Source organism: Daktulosphaira vitifoliae, unplaced genomic scaffold (assembly GCF_025091365.1).
Source record: "Daktulosphaira vitifoliae isolate Bord-2020 unplaced genomic scaffold, ASM2509136v1 Scaffold_5, whole genome shotgun sequence".
NCBI classification, from domain to species: Eukaryota; Metazoa; Arthropoda; class Insecta; order Hemiptera; family Phylloxeridae; genus Daktulosphaira; species Daktulosphaira vitifoliae.
Genome location: NW_026099576.1, coordinates 183,505 through 191,113, shown reverse-complemented (window position 1 = coordinate 191,113; position 7,609 = coordinate 183,505).

Here is a 7,609-nt window from a genome sequence, read left to right as displayed (position 1 = left end):
GGTAGTTCCTCTAAGGGAATATAAATTAAATAGGAAACTTCAGTACCTAAGGTAGATATAGCCTAGCCAGCTATCCCCCGTTGGTCCCTTAGAATACTGTCGACGGGCATTTAGGCTAAACCCCTAAATAGCGACGTAACAATTGGTGGAGGCGCCGATCTCTCTGTTTTATTTTAAACTTTCAGTGAGGGATCCCCCCCTAAGTGTACTACAATTTTTATATACCGCTTTTCACGGTTAATTTATAAATTAAATATTTTTTATTTATTATTGGCTCACTTTATTATAATAGTAACAATTGTATAGTTAGGTATAACTATAAATTAAGTCTTTGAGTTACATAATCTTTTATATACGTTTATATGCCTCTCTATAGTTATTATTTAAAACGCACCTTTAATAATCAAACTTGTAGAATTACCGAAAGAGTTTGGAATCTATTAGGTTTTGATAGTAATATTTTGGAACTAACACCAGATCAGGTTATTAGTTCATTTGGAAAGAAGAAGGGTATTTCTGTTTCTAAGGCTTTTAACCATACCGCTTTTATAAAATGTTCGGTAGGAGCAACTCTAATCTACGAAAGCACTATATTCGAAGTTTTTAAACGAGAAAGTAAACGGCAATATTTACCGAAACAGTTCCAACAAATCTCCCTTTTAGAAAAAATTGAAATTTTAAAAAAAGATACGAAAAGGTATTATTTTTGCTATTGTACAAAAGGGGAATTACTTAATATTTTGACATTTTTAAACGTAGAACAGCCGATTAATAGTCACACTAAAGATTTAATTAACAAATTACGTTCTATTTTCAAATAACCACCTCTGTCAGAAAAACACGAATTTGATTCGGACTCCGTGGCAGAAAAACTTGATAAAATTCCAAGTACTCTGTCGGTCCCACTAAGCACAAAAAGCGCTTCTTCCAGTGAATCGAACACCCCTACCGATCTCGACAAAACCGTTGTCGAATTTCTTTTAACTAAACCATCAGAAATTTCACTCGAAGTCACCGTAGAACCTAAACCTATTTTTGCGCAATCAAAACTTTTAGAAAATAAACCAGTTAAATTAATAACTACTATGGCTAGCTCAATTTTACCACAACAGTTCTCGGGTAAATTATCGGAGGATATTATTAGATTTTTTTCAAATTTCGAACGAGTTGCGAAAGCTAACGGTTGGGATGATAATATGAAACTCGTTATGTTACCACTTTCCCTTAAAGGCCAGGCACAGACAGTGTTTGAAAATAAAGAGGCAGAAGTGGATGTTCCTACTTGGCAGGCAATGAAAAATGTACTAATTAGATATTATAATTCAGAAGCCCAGAAAAGAATGAGACTTAAGAAATTAAGAGAGAGATAAAAAAAGGACCATGAAAGCATTTTAGATTACTTTTCTAATGTTAAAGCCGAATGCAGGAGAGCAAACGAGGATATGTCAGAAAGTGAAATAATAGACACAATTTTAAACGGTTTGCCCGACCAATATTTCGAAAGAGTAGGTTGGGTTGACGTTAGTTCATTATCGGTATTAGAGGAAAACATTATAAAAATAGCGAGCTTAGGCATAGACAAGAAAATAGACGATAATAAAAAAATACAACAACAGCTTGACATTTTGACAGAAACCCTTCAGAAGAATCTGAGTATGAATTCGAGTAAAAATAAGTACCATGGGAATAATAATAGGAATAATAGCAGGAATTTTAATAATAATAATAGGAACCTTAATTATAACAGTAGAAATTTCGATAATAATTCTAATAATTTTGGTAACAACAATGGTAATAATTTTAACAATAACACTAGATATAATAATAAATATCAAAATTACAATAATTCAAATCGAAATACAGACGGTCATTTTTACAATTCTAATAATAATAATAATAATAATAATGGTAACTACAGAAACAATCACAATTTTAATAATAATAATTTTTATAATAATAACAGATTTTCTAATAATACAGGTAAAAATTATAACAATAATAATGGTGGGCGAAATCAGGGCGCAGGAGGTCCGTCTACTAATAAGTGGGCCCCGAATCAGCGGCGCCCGCAGCAAACTCAAAAAAACGAATAAGTCAAAATTCGATGGTTAGGGCGAATTTTGACACTCTTTCGCGACCTAGCCAAAAAGTTCACTCACCAGCTCCCATTACGAAAACAACATTAGCGCAAAATAATTTAAATATCACAGGTGTCTCTAATTGTTTTAACATTTTTTCAAATTGCGTATCGGTCCCTCAATCTATAATAATTGGGAAATTAAATAGTATTGAGTCAAAGTTTCTCATTGACACGGAGGCATCGATTAACATAATAAGTAGCGCTACACTTCCCATGAATCATGATATTATTCCAGCCCAAAACGCGACCCTTACTACAGCAAATGGGTCCCCTTTAGATTTATTAGGTACAACCTCAATTGAAGTAAATTTCTGTGAGCATAGTTTTATTATTGAATGCGCTGTCGTTAAAAACTTAAATGGGTATAATCTTTTAGGTAATAGTTTTCTACACAAATATAAGACTAATATTGATATGTATGATTCGAAAATTATTTTATTTGACGGACCACACAGGGTTACCGTACTCTTCGAAAAATTCAATTCTAGAAATGTCGCAAATCATATTCTCTCACACAAAGATACAACCAATGTTTCCATTGAGTCTACAGCGACGCGTATGCAGGTTTCAAAAAATATCCCACAAGACGGCTTTTGCGGCTNGTTTCAAAAAATATCCCACGAGACGGCTTTTGCGGCGTAAATACATTAGTAGAGGTGTTGAAAAATAAAAATATTAATGTTAATTTTCATGATATTCAAGTATTACTAGGCGTAGATTCTGCAAGTCAGCCTGCCTGGCTTGAGGCAGAAGATCTAGCAGCCGTCGCTTCATATTACAATAAAAATTTAATTGTACTTTCCCAAGATAACAATCGTTCGGACGTAAATGTTATGGCATTCACAGAATTCGATAGAGATAACGTGTTTGTTTTATTTTACCACTGTCATTGGTTTCCATTAGAATACGTAAAAAATTCTAGTGTTAATTTTAATATTACAACAATTGTGCATATTAATGACANCTAGTGTTAATTTTAATATTAAAACAATTGTGCATATTAATGACAATATTTCAGTCGCCGACAGGCGTAAAATTCTGAACTCCAGACAAAAAAATTATGATTTTACCGAACACTTCAAACAAAACGATGCGTTAACACCAGACGTACACTTTGAATCTCAGGTTAACGAAACATGTTTCGCGGAAAAAGAAACAACATCTTCTCTAGCAGACGTTTCACAAAAGGTAGAATTCGATATTAACCCGTCTTTATCTCACGATAAAAAACAAAAACTTGAAACGTTGTTGAATAATTATAATGAAATTTTTTCAAAGACTAAATTCGACTTGGGCGAGGTAAAATTACCAGATATTGAATTAAAATTAAATCGCGATCAAATAATAAATTTACCGAATTTCAAGTTAAGCGTTAAAGAACGGGCCGAGGTAGAAAAACAAACTAACGAGTTATTAAAGGCCGGCATAATAGAACCGTCAAATAATCCATATAGTAATCCGGTATTTTTAGTAGGTAAAAATCCCCCACAGGGTGACAAAAAAGGGGCATGGTTTTAGATTATAGAAAATTAAATTCGATTTTATTAAAAGAAAGTTTTCCCATGCCGATAATTCAAAATATATATGACTGCTTAGCTGGTAACCACTATTTTTCATTATTAGACGCGTCCAGTGGTTTTTATCAATTCAAACTATCTAAAAATTCTCGACAATATACAGCTTTTTCTACTGATACGGGACATTTTCAATTCAAAAGACTTCCAATGGGACTTAATAATGCTCCAGCAATATATCAGGCCGCTATGTGCAAAATTATGGGAGGTCTTACTTATAAAAATAATATTTGCTACTTAGATGATTGTACAGTTTTTGGAAAATCTTTCGATCAATATTTATATTCGTTAGACATAACATTACAAAGATTTAGACAGTATAATCTAAAATTGAAGCCAACAAAATGTAAATTCGGATACGAGGAAATACAAGTACTCGGTAATATCATAAATTCGAAAGGCATTAGGTCAACCGACGAGGGCATTGAATCGGTAAAAAAATTCCCTTCCCCTAACACTATTAAACAACTTCGTAGTTTTTTAGGACTTGCCAATTATTTCAGAAAATTTATTCCTAACTTTAGTAAACTGGCAAAACCTCTTACAGATCTCACTAAGGGTAAATTTAAAACAAAAAATGAAAAAATTAAATGGTTAACTGAACATGAAACAGCATTTAAAGAGCTAAAGTCTAAACTTACGACACCTCCACTCCTCGCGCATTTTAACGTAAATTTGGAAACTATACTAGTAACAGATGCTAGTAAATTAGGTCTAGGTGTTATACTTCAACAACGTGACGATAACAACGAAACTCATCCAATTTCTTACGCGTCTAAAAAGTTAACGCCTGCCGAGTCCAATTATTCCGCAATGAAACTCGAGGTTTTAGCTATTCATTTCGCGTTTACCCACTATTGATTTTGAAGTAAAATATAAAAAAGGTATTTTTAATAGGGCCGCGGATCATCTATCGCGTTATCCCAGTTCAAGTGAACTAATTAATAATTTAAATTCGAATATTAAAAATGATATTTTTAAAATAAATCTTGTTCAACCTATTAATATTGCTGTAGAACAAGCAAACGATGCGTACTTGCATAACATTATAGGAGCTATTAAAAACCCTATCTCATCAAATTCGTTTTATTTAAATAAGGCCGACAATTACGAAATTTATTTTATCATTATCTTTTAAGATAATGATATATTATATTACAAAACAAAAATTAGACAAATCCCTGTATACGCACTTGCTTTACCTTCAAAATTTATTAAACAGGTAATAATTGATAATCATGATAGTTTATTAAGCGGGCATATCAGTTTTTCAAAAACACTAAACAAAATTAGGAGTAAATATTACTGGCCAAAAATGAGAAAAGATATAAAGTCATATGTTCTGTCATGTGAAAGGTGTCAAAAGAGGAAACCATATAAACAAAGTAAGCCACCGAAAGTAGGGAGATACGATTTAGACAAGTGTGAGATTATGAGTGAAATAATTATTGACTATGTTGGTCCCCTTCCAAAGTCGAGATCTTATAAGTATATTTTAGTAGCTACTGATCGTTTATCAAAATTTTGCGTAGCTCAACCATTTACAAATGCCAATGCGCGTAGTACCAACAAATTTCTTTTAGACTTATTCTTAAGATTTGGTCCAGCTAGGATAATTAGGTCAGATAATGGAACTCATTTTACGTCAAAGACAGTTTTAGACCTAATGGACGCTTTTGGGGTAGACAAAAAATTCGGAATTCCGTATAAGCCTACTTCACAAGGTCAGGTGGAGAGGCAAAATCAAACAGTTATAGACATGATATCACATTACGTTCAGGATAACAATAAGTGGGTAGATTATTTACCGTACGTTGTATACGCCTATAATACTTCAATACATTCGGTTACAAATTATACGCCATTTTATTTAGTTCACGGCTATAATCCTAAAAGCATGTTTGATATTGCACTAATTCCCCTTCCGATGGGAACGTAATCGATGAAATTAATAAAATCAAACATATTAGAAAAACATTACCCCAATTATTAGAGAAACAATCCGAACAGACTAAACAAAAATTATTATCATCGAATAATTTTCAATCATTTAAAGCGGGAGACAAAGTCTTAGTTAAAGTTCCGGTAAAGAGTAATAAATTTTCAGATAGGTATGAAGGCCCTTATACGTAACAATATCAAATACCCTATAGATATATCTTAAATTATTTTATTTTATATCCTTCTTGTGTTTTGTAATTTTATTCAATATCTAAATGTTAAATCTTCTAGATAATAATTTGATGAAAAATAAGTACCTATATTAAAATATATTGTTAACAAAAATATGTGTATACCAGGTTACTAGCACAGTTGTGTAGGTAAACTTGATAAAATTAATTCATCGGCGTAAAAGTTAAATTTAAGTAGTGATTTAAATTCTTCAATACTTGGCAAAATTTTTGAATTTCAATATGCTTTTAGGCACTTCTGGTGAATCGTCAACAGATTCCGATATTGCGGACTGTGATCTAGTAAAAATTGCCCATCGGAAAGAAAATCCCGTAGCCGCTAAAAGTTTATTACCTCGAAGTGGGCCATGTGACATCACACAAGTTGTTTCTGATAACCCTACTCAGCCGGTATTGAAAACGAACAAAATTTGGGAAAGAATGGAGAAATTTTCATTCCGAGTGGTTTAAATTGTACCCATGGTTAGAATACGGTGTTTTGGAAAATTCGTATTATTGCTTTCCTTGTCGATATTTTTCAACTGATCCCTTTGGATCACCGTTTTCTGATTCAGGATTTAAAAATTGGAAAAAAGCTATGGAAAAAAATAGTGGTATAAAGCAGCATGACAAATCAATTTCACATAAATTATGTATGACTAAATGGGAAGGATACGAAATGACTGAAAAAACTGGAAAATCTGTTTTAACTCTTATTAATAGAGAAAATGAAACAGTTATAAAAGAAAATTGTTATTATATTGCAACTGTTGCGGAAATTTTACTTTTTACAGCCTGTCAAAACATTGCTCAACGTGGAGATAATGAAAGTAGCGATAGCATAAATAAACCCAACTTCTTAGAACTTTTAAATTTTTGTGCTAAAAGAGATACTAGGTTAAAAAAAAAATCGATGAATTACCTAAAAATGCAAAATATACACATCACAGTATACAAAATGAATTATTTAGTATTATGAGTCAAATGGTCATAGAATCAATTGCAAATGAGTTGCAAAAATCTAAGTACTTTTCAATTTTGGCTGATGAAACTAAAGATTTAAGTAAAACTGAACAATTATCAGTAATGGTACGTTATTTCTACAATAACACGGTAAATGAACGGTTTTTGAGGTATGTGCCATGTTCTGAACTAAATGCTGTTTGAATTTATTAAAATAACTTTATCTGCTTGTGGGATTAATATTCAAAATTGTATAGCTCAAACTTACGATGGTGCTTCCGTAATGAGTGGTACTCAAAATGGTGTGCAAGCAATTTTTCAAAAGGAAGTTCCAAAAGCATTATATACACATTGTTTAATCATCGCTTAAATTTAGTGATTGTGGATGTTTGTAAAAACGTACCAGAAATTGAAAAATTTATATCACTTCTTCAACAATTGTATAACTTCATAAGCAGATCTGCAGTACATATGGCTTTCTTAACCCGTCGTTGGTACACATATATTTTGTAACATAATTGTTACACTGTGAGCGTGACGCTCACACTTCACTANAAGTAGTAAGAATTCTGTGCTATAGGACTATGACTTCTTGAACGAGAGGTTTGTGAAGTATTTGATCTTTGAGTAATTATACTAGGTGTAGGTTCAGAAATGTCACTATCAGACTCATTTTCACGTAATTCGGCGGGATCTACATAACTAGGATCAGCATCGGTATCGTCTGAGTCATCTAAAAAAACTTCTTCGGTCTCTTCTAA